Raw genomic sequence first — 19161 nt, 5'->3', positions numbered from 1 at the left:
CCTATTCCTTCTGATCTGGCCCCCGGGAACCCCACTTTGCATGCATGATCCCACCTGGCTTGCAGATCCTGGCATCACTTTTCTGCTTCTTCCCCCTTCTGCTGGGAGACCACTACCGCAGTGGAAAGCTCGGAGACTGCGTTGCGCAGGGCTGTTATTTGCTCCTCCATATTCATGGCCGCCAAACTTCGTGAGCTGTGCAAAAAAAAGTTTGCGTTCTTTTGGGAGGGGACTTACTGTCAGGGCTGCCTCAGGTCTCAGCTCACCAAAGACCAACGCCAAGTTCTTCTTATATACAAGGATGTTTATTTCAGTTCATAGTAAGTTCCACAAGCGAGGCGTGCAGCCCCCACGTCTGTTAACCTTAGACGGTAGAAGTCCCCTCTGAATCAGTCCCTCCCCTACACCAGTTTAAGAGGCTTACGCTGCTCCACCTCTTTCTCTCTTTCCTTTTCCGCAGGGTCCTTCTGCCCGCTGGGGTTCCGCTCCTCCTGGATTCCCCTGACGCTGAATCCTCCGACTGCTCTTCCCCCCTCCTGCGTGCTTTGGGACCTGGCTCCTCCTCCGGGCTCCCTGTACTTCCGCGCGCCTCCACATTTGAACTTGGCGCGCGCGCCCAACCTCTAACCTTCCTTTTGACAGTTATGCTACTCCCCTCACTGCCCTCCTCCCCTTCCGGGAGAATGGCTTGCTCTGGCCCCTCCTCCTTCTCTGCTGCCGGAGCTGTTTCCCCTGACACACTGGAACCTCCCCCCCCCCATCGCTGCGCTCTGGTGGGGAAGCTGGCCCTGATTCCCAGCTGCCGCTTTGGGGTCCCCTGCTGGCCCCCCGCTCCTGACACTTTCCCCCTGGAGCTCCCCTTGCCCTGAGCGCAGGCGCCCCTTTCTGGGAATCCTCTGATTCGCTGGAGAGACTCATGGAATCCCTTGTGTCATTGTCATCCTCTTCCTCGCTGTCCTGGGATTCCTCTCCATCGCTCTCCATCTCCTGCCTTCCCTGTGCCTCTGTCCCTGTACCCCTGACAACCATTGTCAGGGGCTCAGGAAGAGAGGCACAGGGGAGAGAGGAAATGGAGAGTGAAGGGGAAGAATCCGAGGGCAGCGTAGGGGAATATGGCAGTGACCCAAGAGATTCCATGAGCTTCTCCAGCGAATCAGAAGATTCCCAGAAGGAGGCGCCGATGGTCAGGGTGAGGGGGGGTCCCAGGGGGGACACACCAGAAACAAGGGGCCAGCGGGGACTCCCAAAGCAGCAGCTGGAAATCAGGACCAGCTTCCCCACCAGAGCGTAGTGGGGGGGAAGAGTCCCATGGGGCAGGGAGAGAAGATGAGTCAGGGCTGACCACGCCTCCATCAGAGAGTGGGGGAACGGAGGGGAGGTCGGGCCCAGCTAGCCTCCCCGAAGGGGGAAGCAGTGACAGGAGCAGTGTAATGGTCAGGAGGAAGGTTGCCGGGTGGGCGCGCGCGCCAAGTTCAAATGTACAAGCGCGCGGGACAGCAGAAAACCCGGATTGGGAACCAGGTCCTAAAGCCCGCCGGAGGCAGGGAGAAGACTCAGGGGATTCAGCATCAGAAGAGTCTAGGAAGGGCGAGACCCCAGCTGACAGGCGGAGCCAGAGGCGGAGAGAGCAACGGAGGAGGTGGAGCAAGGCTAGAGTCTTAAACTGGTGTCTGGGGGGAGGAGATTCAGACGGAGCTTCAACGGTCTAGAGTTTCAGACGTAGAGCTGCACGCTACGGCTGTGTAATGGAAACTGAACTTCAATAAAGACTTTTGTATATAACAACTGTCAGGGGTTCAGGAGCAGAGACGCAGAGAAGGGAGGAGACAGAGAGCGAGGGGGAGGAATACGAAGGAAAGATGAGTGGGGATGACGAACCGAGATCGCCGAGCTTATCCAGTGAGTCCGAGGATTCCCAGAAGGGAGCGCCAGCGGTCAGAGCAAGGGGGGAAAACAGGGGGACACCCCAGGAAGAAGGGTCCAGAGAGGGATCAGAGAGCAGCAGTTGGAGATCGGGACCCACGTACCCAGCCGGGAGCAGCGGGGAGGAAGGGGACCAGATATCGGGTTCCGGAGGCTTTCAGAAGGAGGGAGGGCATGAGTCAGGAGTAGTCACGCCCACCTCGGGGAGCGACGAAACGATCAAGAGGAAGGTGGAGAGTTGGGCGCGCGCGCCAAGTTCAAATGTAGCGGAAGCTGGTGCAGTAAGCAGCCCAGAGAGTGAGCCAGGTCCCAAAGCCCGCCGCAAGGAGGCGGAAGGGTCAGGGGGGTCCGCGTCAGAAGAGAGTAGGAAAGAAGAGACCCCGGGGGGCAGAAGGACCCAGAGACGGAAGGAAAGGCGCAGGAGGTGGAGCAAGGCTAGGGTATTAAGCTGGTGTGCTAGAGGCGGAGACTCAGACGGGTCTTCGCCGGTCTGACCTAGAAGAAGTAGGGCTGCACATTGCAGTTTGGAAATGGAACCTGTAATCCAATAAAGACTCTTTTAACCTGAACGCTGGCTAGCGTGGTCCTATGTGAGCTGGGACTGAGTGGCAGCCCTGACAACAACGAACTGGCATTGGTCCTCTGTGAGCTGGGACCTCGGGCAGCTCTGACAGTAACCTCCGTCTCAAAGAATTTTTTTTTCCGAGCTCACGAAGATAGGCAGAGATGACTACAGAGGAGAAGGTGGCAGCACTGCAAGAAGCAGTCACAAGGCTTTCCGCGGAAGTCACAGCATCCAGACAGAGAGAAAAAGAAGCAGTAGCGTTCTGCCGAGATCTGCAAACCAGGTGGGAACGTTTGGGCAAAGAGGGGCTGCCAGGACCCAAGCCGGAGGGAGTTGGCCTCGGGAAGAGGGGGGGCAGCATCGTAGCCCACTTCGACGGGACCCTGGAGAAGTATCCTAACTTCAGAGCAGACATAGTTTACGCGCTCAATTTGCTTCGGAAGGACTTTAGAGATGAGGAGGAGAAAGTGGGGTTCATAATAACTCATCTGCATGGGGAAGCTAAATCGTGGCTGCGCAATTTATGGCGCGAAAATGATCCCGCCCTCCAAGATTCAAACGCATTTATCAAGGCGATGGACGATTGTTTTAAATCCACGGTAGATGTGGATGTGGCCAGAAGGGAAATGCACGGGCTGAAGCAGGGCAAAGCCACGGTCAGACAATATCACTCCCGCTTTTTTGCGTTAGTAAATGCGCTGGGCTGGGAGAAGGACTCCACTGCAGTAAGGGATCTGTTCTGGGAGGGGCTAAATGGGACCGTGAAGGATGAACTGGCGAGGGGGGAGAGACCTAACAGCACCACTGAAGTCGCCCAGAGAGCGCTGGCGATAGGAGTGCACTGGGAAGAACGCCCGTGGAGCAGGGATGAGGGACGTGTGGCAAGCACACCAGCCAGAACAACTCCCTTCCTACCCAGAGAGACAGGGCATGCGCAATCCACGCCTCCGCTGGGGAGAGGAGAAGAGCCGATGGAGATAGGTGGTGCCAGGGCTCAGACAGCGACCAGAGCCCAAACACCAGGAGCAGTCAAGGCGAAGGCTCCTAGAGGGAGCAGGAAGTGTTACATCTGCGACAGTGCACAGCACATGGTCAAAGAGTGTCCCCAGAGGCTCCAGAGGCACACTGCAGCCTCAGCAACAGTAAGGGGAGCAGTTCAGCAGGGGGAACAGCTGCAGGGAAACGACGAAGCCTGGTTGGAGGCAGAGGCACTGGGGCCCAGCCAGGCGAGTCAGTGAAGCAGTCCCCAGAGATTTTGCAGCCCACAGACCCCCTCCCACCCAAGCCAGTGGTGCAACTCACCGCATCTCTCCAGCTGCCCAATGGACTCACCCTGGAGGTTCCTATTACCATTGACTCTGGTAGCAATGCAGACTTTGTAGGAGTGGACTTCATCAAGCTACATTGCATAGCGCTCCTACCAGCCACGATGCCCCTGAACGTCGTCACGGTCGATGGCAGAGAGCTGCTGGGAGGACAGGTGGTGCAGCAAACACCGCCTATGGTACTGCAAATTGGCAATCACCGCGAAGTCATCAGCTTCAACGTCACCCACCTGTCGGACATGCCCATAGTGTTGGGCATGAGGTGGCTGGATAGGCACAGCCCGGCATTAGCATGGTACCAGCGGCAATTGACCTTCTGCTCCTCCTACTGCGCAGAACACTGCATCCGGACCAGCCAGGAAGAGGAGGGGCAAGAGGATGAACCACAGCTACACCTAGGCATGGTGCAAGCGGTACCCAACAAGTACAAGGTGTTTTTGGAGGTCTTCTGCGAGAAGGAAGCGGACAAGCTGCCTCCCCACAGGCCCTACGACTGCGCGATTGACCTCCTGCCAGGGGCGACGCTGCCGACTGGAAAACTGTATTCCATGTCGGAAGACGAACTGCAAGAACTCAGGGAGTTCATAGATCACAACTTGAAGCGGGGATTCATCCAAGAATCCAAAGCAGTGGGGGGCAGTCCCGTGTTTTTCGTGAAGAAGAAAGACACGCCCCAACGCAGGCTCGTAGTTGATTACAGAATCATAAATTCCTTTTTTTTTGCAAGTAAATTTTTATTCAGAATTTGTAAAAGAAAAAAGAAAAAAAGGACAAACAAATACAAAAATAAACATTTTAACATAAATTATTCATCCTATTTTCATGCTATACAAAAAGTAAGCGTACAATCATACAAAAAAATAATATAAACATTAGGCTCTACTTAGCCTTTGACTTCCCTTCACCCTTTTGGTAAGTATCAAATAAATCCCGGGTTGCGTAATTAGTTTATTAAAGTTTATAATTATTAGCTGATAAAGTTTTTCTAATACCGCCAGTTCCTCCTATATATCCGTTCCAATATATTTCCAAAATTTACTCCAATTTTTTTGAAATTTCTGGTCGTCTTGGTCTCGTATTCTGCCTGTTAATCTATCTAGCTCGGCATAGTTAATCATTTTGACCTGCCAGTCACTTACGTTAGGTATAGTTTCTGTTTTCCAGTTTTGTGCCAGCATAATTCTTGCGGCTGTGGTGGCATAGAGAAATATTTTTTTATCTTCATTTTTTATTTCCTTACCCATAATTCCCAGCAAAAAGGCCTCAGGTCTTTTGGGAAAAGTATATTTAAAAACTTTTTTAAGTTCATTATAAATTGCTTCCCAAAAAACCTTCATCTTGTTGCATTGCCACCACATATGGTAGAGGTCTCCCTCCACTTCACCACATTTCCAGCATGTCTTATTTTCTGATCTATAGATTTTAGCCAATTTTGCCGGCGTAAGATACCATCTATAGAGCATTTTCCAAACATTTTCTCTCAAACTCGTACAGGCCGTAAATTTAATATCTCTATTCCACAATTTCAACCACTTTTCAAACTCGATGTTATAGCCGAAGTCAATTGCCCATTTAATCATTGCCTCTTTGACTTCCTCGTCTTTTGTATGCCATTCCAGTAATATGTCATATAATTTAGACAATGTTTTGTTTTTACCTTCTATTATTTCTATATTGAATTTTGATTTCTTGTCCTCAAAGCCCATTTTTCTTTTATCTTGCTTTAACATATCATTCACCTGATGATATTGTAGCCAACCGGTGAATTGATCCTTTATTTCCTCATACGGTTTAAGTTTAAGCCCTTGTTCTGATTTTCTTACCAAATCTTCGTAAGTGGCTGTCTTCCCTTCCATGTTGGTTTTTTTTATTGTTAAGACCTCTACCGGTGAGATCCACCATGGTGTTTTTCTTTCAAGAAGGTTCTTATTTCTTTCCCAGACCTGATATATTGGTCCCCTGAAAATATGATTTAAGAAAGCCCTGTGGACTTTCACCTTCTCATACCAGAGAATCATAAATTCCAGGACAAAGCCCACAGCATTCCCCATGCCCAAGATCAACGACCGGCTCGCGACGGTGAGGAAGGGACGTATCTTCACCAAGTTGGATCTACGAGGGGCGTACAACCTTATACGCATGCGGGAAGGCGATGAGTGGAAGACGGCCATGTTTACGCCCTTAGGCACCTATGAATATAGAGTTATGCCGTTTGGTCTGCAAAATGGCTCCTACTGTTTCCAAGCCTTCATGCATCACGTGTTAGCGGGCCTCCTCTACAAGAAGTGCGTATGCTTCCTAGACGACATCCTGATCTTCTCGGAATCGCAGGAAGGTCACGAGGGGGACGTCAAGGAGGTCCTGCAGAGACTGCGGGAGCACAGACTTTACGCCAAACTGGAGAAGTGCCAGTTCGACGTGACGGAGGTGGATTTCCTGGGCTACAAGCTGTCCGACAAGGGGCTCGCCATGGACAGCACCAAGGTCCGCTCGGTGTTGGACTGGAAGAGCCCGCGCAATAGGAAGAGGTCCAGAGGTTCGTCGGCTTCGCCAACTTTTATCGCAAGTTCATCAAGGGGTTCGCGAAGGAGACGGCGGCCATCACGGACACCCTCAGCTCCAAGAAGAAGAAGTTCACCTGGATGGACCAGGCGGAGCAGTCTTTTAAGAGACTCAAGCTTCTCTTCGCGTCCGAAGAACAGCTGCTACACGTAAACCTCAGCAAACCAATGCGGGTTGAAACGGACGCCTCAGACAGAGCGGTGGGGGCGGTCCTGTTGCAGCAAGATCCGCAAGGGAACTGGAGGCCCTGCGCATTCTACTCCAGGAAACTCAGCAAGTCGGAACAGAACTACACCATCTGGGACAGGGAGTTGCTGGCCATCCATGCAGCCTTCAAGGCGTGGCGGCACTTCCTCATCGGAGCCAGACACACAGTGCAGGTCCGCACGGACCATAAGAACCTGGAGTACTGGCGCACGGCGCGGTTCCTGAACCAGAGACACATCCGCTGGGCGGAGTTCTTTGCGGATTTCGACTTCCGGATAGAATACATCCCGGGAGACAACAACGTCATGGCGGATGCACTATCCAGGAAACCGCAGTATCTCGAGGAAGCGGCACCAGTGGCGGCAAACACATTTTCGCACCAAAAGCGTGGGCATGCGCTTCAGCCACCGTGGACCTGGACGCAGTGCGTCGCGCGCTGCAGACGGATGCCTTCGCACAATCCAAGATGGAGGAGGTGCAGAGAGGCACAGCGAAGGACGACGAGTTCCAGATACGCGACGAGCTGCTCACCCACAAAGGGGCTCTCTACGTGCCGGGAGACGACCTCCGCGCGAAAGTCCTGCAGCAGTTACACGACGCGCCCAGTGCTGGGCACTTCGGCAAGGACAAGACGGCGGAATTGGTGGCCAGAGACTTTTGGTGGCCCCAGATGAGGGGAGAAGTCGCGGATTACGTCTCTAGGTGTGACACGTGCCAAAGGGCCAAACCAGTGCACAGGAAGCCGGCAGGACTGCTGGAACCGCTACAGACGCCGCTCGAACCGTGGGAGAGGGTGGCCCTGGACTTTGTCACAGATCTGCCCAGCTCGCGAGGCAAAACAGCGGTACTCGTGGTCGTCGACCTGTTCACCAAGATGGCGCACTTCATTCCTTGAGCGAAGGTGGCCACAGCTGAACAGACCGCCAAGCTGTTCATAGACCACGTGTTCAAAGTTCACGGCTTACCACGGTCCATCCTGTCCGACCGGGGTCGCCAGTTCGTCTCGAGCTTCTGGCAGAAGCTGCTGGGCATCCTGAACGTCAAGATCAACTTAGCGTCGGCACGACACCCGCAGACCAACGGACAAGCGGAGAGGGTCAACGCCATCATGCAGCAGTACCTGTGATGCTACGCGAATCAACAGCCCTCGACCTGGGTGGACTACCTACCGCTGGCCGAGTTTGCCTACAACAACACGAAGCACGGGTCTACAGGGGTGACACCGTTCTTCGCCAACAATGGGCGGCATCCCAGAACCTTCCCGGGGTTAGACGAAGGGGGAGGGGGAGCCATGGGGAGCAGAGCACTTGGCAGCAGAGTTACAGGAGGTCCACGAGCAACTCCGAAGGACCTTGGAACTAGCAAAACACGCCTACAAAGTGCAGGCAGACAGGCACAGGAGAGCAGGGGAAGACATCCAGGTGGGGGACTGGGTCTGGTTAGCGGCCCAGGCATTGCCGGCCAGAACGTTAGCTAAGAAGAAGCTCAAACACAAGCAGCTAGGGCCTTACCAAGTCGAGGCACAAATCAACCCAGTGGCCTTCCGGTTGACACTCCCAGAGGGCTCCAGAATGCACCCGGTATTTCATAGGTCAGTGCTCACACCCTACAAGGAACCCCACAGGTTTCAGGCGCCAGGGACCGCACCTCACCCACTCAGAAAGTCGCCAACGGGGAGGGGTCACCGAGGGCAGCGCCACTCAACGAGGTCACGGAGATTTTAGACTCGAGATGGGGGGAAGAGGGAGTTGAATATCTCATCGCCAGGGAAGGTACCAACAGGTGGGTGCCGGAGTATGCCTTGGAGGAGCACTACCTCAAAGACGAGTTCCATGCACTCTTCCCGCACAGACCTATGCCGGCAGATTATTTCGACGACTGGCTTTTCACACCCACTCTTTCAACCAGCACGTTCCAGGGGTTCTCATCAGTGGAGGAGACGGCGCCGGACACAAGCTCCCCGGAGGGTTCTCCCTCGGGGTCTGCCACAGACCGCTCTTATTGGTGGGACAGTCAACCGGAGGTGGGGTGGAGCCGGGAACTGCTAAGGGGGCCCTGGCACGCAGCATCACCCGAGGTAACAGGGGGAGAGACGGACATGGACATGTTGGGGGAGGATCTTGGGTTCGAACATGAATGCAGAGAGATGGAAGCAGAGGAGATCGACGTCGACGAGCCCATTAAGGGCTGGCCGGATCCAACTGGTCGGCTGCACACCAGGGGGCAGGAACTGTATCCCGCACTCACCCCCACAGCACTGGAGCACCCGGAACCTGCCCCAGAAGAGGGGGAGGGGGGGCTTCGAGGGGGTGATGGATGTCAGGGGCTCAGGAGCAGAGGTACAGGGGAGAGAGGAAATGGAAGGCGAAGGGGAAGAATCTGAGGGCAGCGTAGGGGAATACGACAGTGACCCGAGAGATTCCATGAGCTTCTCCAGCGAATCAGAAGATTCCCAGAAGGAGGTGCCGATGGTCAGGGTGAGGGGGGGTCCCAGGGGGGACACACCAGAAACAAGGGGCCAGCGGGGACTCCCAAAGCAGCAGCTGGAAATCAGGACCAGCTTCCCCACCAGAGCGTAGTGGGGGGGGGAAGAGTCCCATGGGGCAGGGAGAGAAGATGAGTCAGGGCTGACCATGCCTCCATCGGAGAGTGAGGGAACAGAGGGGAGGTCGGGTCCAGCTAGCCCCCCCAAAGGGGGAAGCAGTGACAGGAGCAGTGTAACGGTCAGGATGAAGGTTGCCGGCTGGGCGCGCGCGCCAAGTTCAAATGTACAGGCACGCGGGACAGCAGAAAACCCAGATTGGGAACCAGGTCCTAAAGCCCGCCGGAGGCAAGGAGAAGAATCAGGGGATTCAGCGTCAGAAGAGTCTAGGAATGGCGAGACCCCAGCTGACAGGCGGAGCCAGAAGCGGAAAGAGCAGCGGAAAAGGTGGAGCAGGGCTAGAGTCTTAAACTGGTGTATGGGGGGAGGAGATTCAGAGGGAGCTTCGGCGGTCTAGAGTTTCAGATGTAGAGCTGCAAGCTGCTGATGTGAAAGACAAACTGAACTTCAATAAAGACTTTTGTATATAACAACGAAGTGGCGTTGGTCCTTGGTGAGCTGGGACCTAGGGCAGCTCTGACAGCTGCCTTATGCGTAGAAAGAAGACGGATAAGCTTTGATTGGGCTTTTTTCAATTCGCATGGTGTTATTTGGGTGTGCGCCAGAATCACACCAAAGGAAAGCAAAAAGATCCTTTGGGTGCCATCTCCATAAAAAGAAGATGATAAAGCTCTGATTGGGCTTATTTCAAATTGGTGGTTTTGGGGTTAGAATGCACATTCAACCAAAAATGGCAGAGTGACATGTTTGTTACCAGCGCAAATCAAGCAAAGGTGTTTTGGTTCCATCGCAATAGGCAAAGGACGAATACGCTTCTGTCAGGGCTGCTTCCAGATCCTAGCTCACAGAGGATCACGCTAGCCAGCGTTCACTTTATAAAAGTCTTTATTGAGTTACAGTTTCCAATTTCAAACAGCCGCATGCAGCCCTACGTCTTATCAGCTAGACCGGCGAAGCTCCGTCTGAGTCCCCGCCTCCTGTACACCAACTTAATAACCTCGCCTTACTCCACCTTTTCCGCCTTCCCCTTCTTCTCTGGGTCCCTCTGCCCCCCGTGGTCTCTTCCTTCCTGGACTCTTCTGACGCTGACCCCCCGGACCCTTCTGTCTCCTTGCGTCGGGCTTTAGGACCTGGCTCCCTTTCCGGGCTGCTTACTCTGCCGCCTTCCTGTGCATTTGAACTTGGCGCGCGCGCCCAACCTCTCACTTTCCGCTTGACCGTTCCTTCGCTCCCCGATGGAGGTGTGGCCACTCCTGACTCATGCCCTCCCCCCTGCGGCGAGCCGCCGGATCCCGATACCTGGCGCCCTTCCTCCCCACTGCGCTCTGTTGGGGACGTTGGCCCCGATTTCCAACTGCTGCTCTCTGAACCCCCTTTTGTCCCTTTTTCCTGGGGTGTCCCCTTAATCTCCCCCCTCGCTCTGGCCACTGGCGCTCCTTTCTGTGAGTCTTCCGATTCACTGGAAAGACTCGGAGATCTCGGGTCGTTGTCATCGCTCATCTTTCCTTCGGACTCCTTCCCCTCACTCTCTGTTTCCTCCCTTGCCCTCGCCTCTGCTCCTGAACCCCTGACAGCTTCAATTTCTCTTTCGGTGTTCATTCACCCACAAATAGCAAAGCGGTGTAATAAGCTCAAACAGGTTGTTTTGGCTTCAAATTACATAGAAAAAAGAATCTTGGATTGCACTTACTTCATGTCGTGTTCTTTGCTGTTAATGCACATTAACACAGAAATCGCAAAGTGTGTGCAATGAGACCAAAATAACACAACACCATCTTGTCGCTTCCATATGCATAGAAAGAAGACGAATAAGCTTTGATTGGGCTTTTTTCAATTTGTATGGTGTTATATGGGTGTGCGCCAGAATCACACCAAAAGCAAAGCAAAAAGGTGGTTTGGGTTCCATCTACATAAAAAGAAGATAATAAAGCTCTGATTAGGCTTATTTCAAGTTGGTGTTTTTGGGGTTAGAATGCACATTCATCCAAAAATCACAGTGTGACATGTTTGTTATCAGCCCAAATCAAGCAAAGGTGTCTTGGTTCCATCTCAACAGAAAAAGGATGAATAAGCTTCGAATAAGCTCTTTCGGTGTTCATTCACCCACACATAGCAAAGCAGTGTAATAAGCCTAAACAAAGCCAGACAGGTTGTTTTGGTTTCGAACTAAATAGAAAAAAGAATCTTGGATTGCACTTACTTCATGTCGTGTTCTTTGCTGTTAATGCACATTGACACAGAAATCGCAAAGTATGTGCAATGAGACCAAAATAACACAACACCATCTTTTCGCTTCCATATGCATAGAAAGAAGAGGAATAAGCTATGATGGGGCTTTTTTCAATTCGCATGGTGTTATTTGGGTGTGCGCCAGAATCACACCAAAACCAAAGCAAAAAGGTGTTTTGGGTTCCATCTACGTAAAAAGAAGATAATAAAGCTGTGATTGGGCTTATTTCAAATTGGTGTTTTTGGGGTTAGAATGCACATTCACCCAAAAATCACAGAGTGACATGTTTGTTACCAGCGGAAATCAAGCATAGGTGTTTTGGTTCCATCGCAATAGGCAAAGGACGAATAAGCTTCGAATGCGCTTTCGGTGTTCATTCACCCACAAATAGCAATGCGGTGTAATAAGCCTCAACAAAGCCAAAAGGGTTGTTTTGCTTTCAAAGTACATAGGAAGAATAATCTTGGATTGCACTTACTTCATGTCGTGTTCTTTGCTGTTAATGCACATTGACGCAGAAATCGCAAAGTGTGTGCAATGAGACCAAAATAACACACCATCTTTTCGCTTCCATATGCATAGAAAGAAGACGAATAAGCTTTGGTTGGGCTTTTTTCAATTCGCTTGGTGTTATTTGGGTGTGCGCCAGAATCACACCAAAACCAAAGCAAAAAGGTGTTTTGGGTTCCATCTACGTATAACGAAGATAATAAAGCTCTGATTGGGCTTATTTCAAGTTGGTGTTTTTGGGGTTAGAATGCACATTCAACCAAAAATTGCAGACATGTATGTTACCAGCCCAAATCAAGCATAAGTAAACATATGGTAACATCTCAATAGAAAAAGGACGAATAAGCTTCGATTGCCCTTTCGGTGTTCATTCACCCACAAATAGCAAAGCGAAGTGTACTAAGCCTAAACAAAGCTGTCAGAGCTGCTTCCAGATCCTAGCTCACAGAGGATCACGCTAGCCAGCGATCATTAAGTAAAAGTCTTTATTGAGTTACAGTTTCCATTCTCAAGCTGCTGCGTGCAACTCTACGTCTAATGGCTAGATCGGCGAAGCTCCGTCTGAGTCTCCGCCCCTTGTGCACCAACTTAATATCCTAGCCCTGCTCCACCTTTTCCGCCTGACTGTTCTCCTCTGGGTCCCTCTGCCCCCCGGGGTCTCTTCCTTCCTGGATTCTTCTGACGCCGACCCCCCGGACCCTCCTGTCTCCTTGCGCCGGGCTTTAGGACCTGGCTCTCTTTCAGGGCTGCCTACTGCGTCACTTTCCTGTGCATTTGAACTTGGCGCGCGCGCCCAACCTTCCACTTTCCGTCTGACCGTTTCTTCACTCCCCGATGGAGGTGTGGCCACTCCTGACTCATGCCCTCCCCCCTGTTGTGAGCTGCCAGTGCTTGATCCCTGGCTCCCTTCCTCTTCCCTGCTCTCTGGCGGTGACGCTGGTCCCGATTTCCAACTGCTCTCCTCTGAGTCCCCTCTGGCTCTATCTTCCTGGGGTGCCCCCCTAGACTCCCCCCTTGCCCTGGCCACTGGTGCTCCTTTCTGTGAATCTTCTGATTCACTGGAAAGACTCGGAGATCTCGGGTCGTCGTCATCACTCATCTTTTCTTCTGCCTCCTCCCCCTCGCTCTCTATTTCCTCCCTTGCTCTTGCCTCTGCTCCTGAACCCCTGACAAAAGCCAAACAGGTTGTTTTGGTTTCAAAGTAAATAGAAAGAATAATCTTGGATTGCAATTACTTCATGTCGTGTTCTTTGCTGTTAATGCACATTGACACAGAAATCGCAAAGTGCGTGCAATGAGACCAAAATAACACACCATCTTTTCGCTGCCTTATGCGTAGAAAGAAGACGAATAAGCTTTGATTGGGCTTTTTTCAATTCGCATGGTGTTATTTGGGTGTGCGCCAGAATCACACCAAAGGAAAGCAAAAAGATCCTTTGCGTGCCATCTCCATAAAAAGAAGATGATAAAGCTCTGATTGGGCTTATTTCAGATTGGTGTTTTTGGGGTTAGAATGCACATTCAACCAAAAATCGCAGAGTGACATGTTTGTTACCAGCGCAAATCAAGCAAAGGTGTTTTGGTTCCAACGCAATAGGCAAAGGACGAATAAGCTTCAATTTCTCTTTCAGTGTTCATTCACCCACAAATAGCAAAGTGGTGTAATAAGCCTAAACAAAGCCAGACAGGTTGTTTTGGTTTCAAACTACATAGAAAAAAGAATCTTGGATTGCACTTACTTCATGTCGTGTTCTTTGCTGTTAATGCACATTGACACAGAAATCGCAAAGTGTGTGCAATGAGACCAAAATAACACAACCCCATCTTTTCGCTTCCATATGCGTAGAAAGAAGACGAATAAGCTTTGATTGGGCTTTTTTCAATTTGCATGGTGTTATTTGGGTGTGCGCTAGAATCACACCAAAACCAAAGCAAAAAGGTGGTTTGGGTTCCATCTATATAAAAAGAAGATAATAAAGCTCTGATTAGGCTTATTTCAAGTTGGTGTTTTTGGGGTTAGAATGCACATTCAACCAAAAATCACAATGTGACATGTTTGTTATCAGCCCAAATCAAGCAAAGGTGTCTTGGTTCCATCTCAACAGAAAAAGGATGAATAAGCTTCGAATAAGCTCTTTCAGTGTTCATTCACCCACAAATAGCAAAGCAGTGTAATAAGCCTAAACAAAGCCAGACAGGTTGTGTCAGGGGTACAGGGACAGAGGCTCAGGGAAGGCAGGAGATAGAGAGCGATGGAGAGGAATCCCAGGACAGCGAGGAAGAGGATGACAATGACGCAAGGGATTCCATGAGTCTCTCCAGCGAATCAGAGGATTCCCAGAAAGGGGCGCCTGCGCTCAGGGCAAGGGGAGCCCCAGGGGGAAAGTGTCAGGAGCGGGGGGCCAGCAGGGGACCCCAAAGCGGCAGCTGGGAATCAGGGCCAGCTTCCCCACCAGAGCGCAGCTAAGGGGGGGGGAGGTTCCAGTGTGTCAGGGGAAACAGCTCCGGCAGCAGAGGAGGAAGGGTCAAAGCAAGCCATTCTCCCGGAAGGGGAGGAGGGCAGTGAGGGGAGTAGCATAACAGTCAAAAGGAAGGTTAGAGGTTGGGCGCGCGCGCCAATTTCAAATGTGGAGGCGCGCGGAAGTACAGGGAGCCCGGAGGAGGAGCCAGGTCCCAAAGCACGCAGGAGGGGGGAAGAGCAGTCGGAGGATTCAGCGTCAGGGGAATCCAGGAGGAGCGGAACCCCAGCGGGCAGAAGGACCCTGCGGAAAAGGAAAGAGAGAAAGAGGTGGAGCAGCGTAAGCCTCTTAAACTGGTGTAGGGGAAGGACTGATTCAGAGGGGACTTCTACCGTCTAAGGTTAACAGACGTGGGGGCTGCACGCCTCGCTTGCGGAACTTACTATGAACTGAAATAAACATTCTTGTATATAAGAAGAACTTGGCGTTGGTCTTTGGTGAGCTGAGACCTGAGGCAGCCCTGACAGGTTGTTTTGGTTTCGAACTAAATAGAAAAAAGAATCTTGGATTGCACTTACTTCATGTCGTGTTCTTTGCTGTTAATGCACATTGACACAGAAATCGCAAAGTATGTGCAATGAGACCAAAATAACACAACACCATCTTTTCGCTTCCATATGCATAGAAAGAAGAGGAATAAGCTATGATGGGGCTTTTTTCAATTCGCATGGTGTTATTTGGGTGTGCGCCAGAATCACACCAAAACCAAAGCAAAAAGGTGTTTTGGGTTCCATCTACGTAAAAAGAAGATAATAAAGCTGTGATTGGGCTTATTTCAAATTGGTGTTGTCAGGGCTGCCTCAGGTCTCAGCTCACAAAAGACCAACGCCAAGTCCTTCTTATATACAAGGATGTTTATTGCAGTTCATTATTGGTTCCACAACCGAGGCGGGCAGCCCCGCGTCTCTTCCTTAGACATTAGAAGTCCCCTCTGAATCGGTCCCTCCCCTACACCAGTTTAATAAGCTAACGCTGCTCCACCTTTTTCTCTCTTTCCTTTTCCGCAGGGTCTTTCTGCCCGCCGGGGTTCCTCCCCTCCTGCTTTCTCCTGAAGCGGAGTCTCCAGACTGCTCCTGCCCCCTCCTGCGGGCTTTGGGACCTGGCTCCTCCTCCTCCGGGCTCCCTGTTCTTCCGCGCGCCTCCTCATTTGAACTTGGCGCGCGCGCCCAGCCTCTGACCTTCCTTTTGACAGTTATGCTACTCCCCTCACTGCCTTCCTCCCCTTCCGGGAGAACGGCTTGCTCTGATCCCTCCCCTTTCTCTGTCGCCGGAGCTGCTCCCTCTGACACACTGGAACCTCCCCCTCCCTCGCTGCGCTCTGGTGGGGAGGCTGGCCCTGATTCCCAGCTGCCGCTTTGGGGTCCCCTGCTGGCCCCCCGCTCCTGACACTTTCCCCCTGGGGCTCCCTTGCCCTTACCACAGGCGCCCCCTTCTGGGAATCCTCTGATTCGCTGGAGAGACTCATGGAATCCCCTGCGTCATTGCTTTCCTCTTCCTCGCTATCCTGGGATTCCTCTCCATCGCTCTCCATTTCCTGCCTTCCCTGTGCCTCTGTCCCTGTACCCCTGACAGGTGTTTTTGGGGTTAGAATGCACATTCACCCAAAAATCACAGAGTGACATGTTTGTTACCAGCGGAAATCAAGCATAGGTGTTTTGGTTCCATCGCAATAGGCAAAGGACGAATAAGCTCGAATGCTCTTTCGGTGTTCATTCACCCACAAATAGCAAAGCGGTGTAATGAGCTAAAACAGGTAGTTTTGGTTTCGAACTAAATAGAAAAAAGAATCTTGGATTGCACTTACTTCAAAGTATGTGCAATGAGACCAAAATAACACAACACCATCTTTTCGCTTCCATATGCATAGAAAGAAGAGGAATAAGCTATGATGGGGCTTTTTTCAATTCGCATGGTGTTATTTGGGTGTGCGCCAGAATCACACCAAAACCAAAGCAAAAAGGTGTTTTGGGTTCCATCTACATAAAAAGAAGATAATAAAGCTCTGATTGGGCTTATTTCAAATTGGTGTTTTTGGGGTTAGAATGCACATTCAACCAAAAATCGCAGACATGTTTGTTACCAGCCCAAATCAAGCATAAGTAAACATTTGGTAACATCTCAATAGAAAAAGGACGAATAAGCTTCCTGGCCCTTTCAGTGGCAGCTGGGCAACGACTACCCTTCCAAACACGTCGTTGCAAGAGCTTTGACCAAAATATTTTTGATGTGGGCACCACTGCCCGCAGCTTCTCCAGGTCACCCAAAATTGCAGCACGTAGTGAAAAAACAGTCCATGGAAACCAGGTCGTTCTCACCCAGCTGCACCCCAACAGCAGTGGGTGGCCCTTCCAGCCCTTCCAGCAGCACCTGCCTCCGAATCAGCGGCAGGAATTCTGGCCGGCGCATTCCCCGTCTGGACAGCCAAGGCAACTGCACATGTGGAGGAAGGCTGAGACCCGGTCCCAAACCGGACTGCCGTGCACTGATGCCAGCCCAATGCATGATGCTGTGCCCCACCATCCAGATGCAGACAGCTGCTAAACCTAAGATAAAACAAGCAAAAATTGTAAGACACCAATAATGTTAACGAACATAACCTTTGAATGCATTCGATTTCCAATGACCTGTATTTTAATTCCACTGCCTTATTAACACATTTTCCGGCCTTCTTGGTGGTTGTTTGTCTAGACATTGGTTCCCGACTAGCTGCACCTGACCTCAGCAGAGCAGCACTGACGACTGGGCCCCACCATATCGTCAGTACCAGCAAACATTGTGGGGGAGCAATGAATGCCAAGGCAATCGCATCCCGCCAGGTGTCGTTCCCCATAGGGGAAAGATGCACCCCATCTGCCCTAAAGAGAGCAACAGCCTTGAAGAAAAATAGCAGGGTGCAATATTACAGAACCACCTAAAGCAAGGACCTATTTTATTTTATTTGTTATTTTATTTTATTTTATTTACTTTATTTATTTTATTCTATTGTCCACCGCCTTATTAACATGCTTTCTGGCCTGCTCGGTGGTAGTTTGTCTAGGCATTGGTTCCCGACTAGCTGCACCTGACCACAGCAGGGCAGCACTGACGAATGGGCCCCACCATATCGTCAGTACAAATAAATAGCGTGGGGGAGCAATGAACCAGGATCAGACTCAAGCTGACACCCAAATGTTCCCAGGGACTCTTGCGTGGCCCTACCCCTCGAAAGTGGTCGACAAAAACATGGTGAATCCTTGGATTCCCTTAATGGAATATCTTTGCGCATTGGAGGGGACAGGTGCTCCAACCCCCCCTCCAGACCACCTTGAACCAATGCCTTAAATTATTTGAGTCCAGGGAGAGCTGCCATCAACTCAATCCAAGCCCTCTTGCATGCAGGAATGCAAACTTATGCTGGAGGAAGACAGCAAACATTCTCGCCCAGCTGTACCACCAGCACTGCGGGAGGACATGCACAGGTCACACTCGACTGCACCAAAGGAAGGATCTCCTCCCAAAGCATTCCCCATCTGGACATCCAGTATATGTTCACATGGGCAGGAAGACTGAGATGGCGCCCCAGTCCAAACTCGTCAACATGCTTGCCAGCCTAGTGTACAATGCTGTGGCCCAAATGTGCACAGCTGCTCCTATGAAAAAAGGAAATAACAGACAAGCATCAGCACAGACATCATTGTGACACTTCCTGATATAACCCTTGTCAGCGTCAGACTTCCAATGACCCGTATTCACAATTGTCAGAGGTTCAGGAGCAGAGGCAAGGGCAAGGGAGGAAACAGAGAGCGAGGGGGAGGAGGCAGAAGAAAAGATGAGTGATGACGACGACCCGAGATCTCCGAGTCTTTCCAGTGAATCAGAAGATTCACAGAAAGGAGCACCAGTGGCCAGGGCAAGGGGGGAGCCTGGGGGGACACCCCAGGAAGATAGAGCCAGAGGGGACTCAGAGGGGAGCAGTTGGAAATCGGGACCAGCGTCACCGCCAGAGAGCAGGGAAGAGGAAGGGCGCCAGGGATCAAGCGCTGGCAGCTCACAACAGGGGGGAGGGCACGAGTCAGGAGTGGCCACACCTCCATCGGGGAGCGAAGAAACGGTCAGACGGAAAGTGGAAGGTTGGGCGCGCGCGCCAAGTTCAAATGCACAGGAAAGTGACGCAGTAGGCAGCCCGGAAAGGGAGCCAGGTCCTAAAGCCCGGCGCAAGGAGACAGGAGGGTCCGGGGGGTTGGCGTCAGAAGAATCCTGGAAGGAAGAGACCCCGGGGGGCAGAGGGACCCAGAGGAGAACAGTCAGGCGGAAAAGGTGGAGCAGGGCTAGGATATTAAGTTGGTGCACGAGGGGCGGAGACTCAGACGGAGCTTCGCCGATCTAACCACTAGACGTAGAGTTGCACGCAGCAGCTTGAGAATGGAAACTGTAACTCAATAAAGACTTTTACTTAATGATCGCTGGCTAGCGTGATCCTCTGTGAGCTAGGATCTGGAAGCAGCTCTGACAGTAAGCTCCGTCACTTAATTGTGGGCATCTACGGCCTCAAGGAGAGGAGAGAAAGCGGGTGCCTACTAGCGAGCTCACGAACGGCAGACAACATGACGGCTGAGCAGCAGATAGCGGAACTCAGAGAAGCAGTGTCACAACTGAATGCCGAGGCTCTCGCATCCAGGAAGAGAGAGGAGGAGGCAGCTGCCGCCTACAGGGATCTCCAGGTCAGGTTGGAAATGCTT

This window comes from Podarcis bocagei (genome assembly GCF_964188305.1).
Source record: "Podarcis bocagei genome assembly, chromosome: 17".
Lineage (NCBI taxonomy): Eukaryota > Metazoa > Chordata > Lepidosauria > Squamata > Lacertidae > Podarcis > Podarcis bocagei.
Note: the sequence above shows the minus strand (reverse complement) of the source record.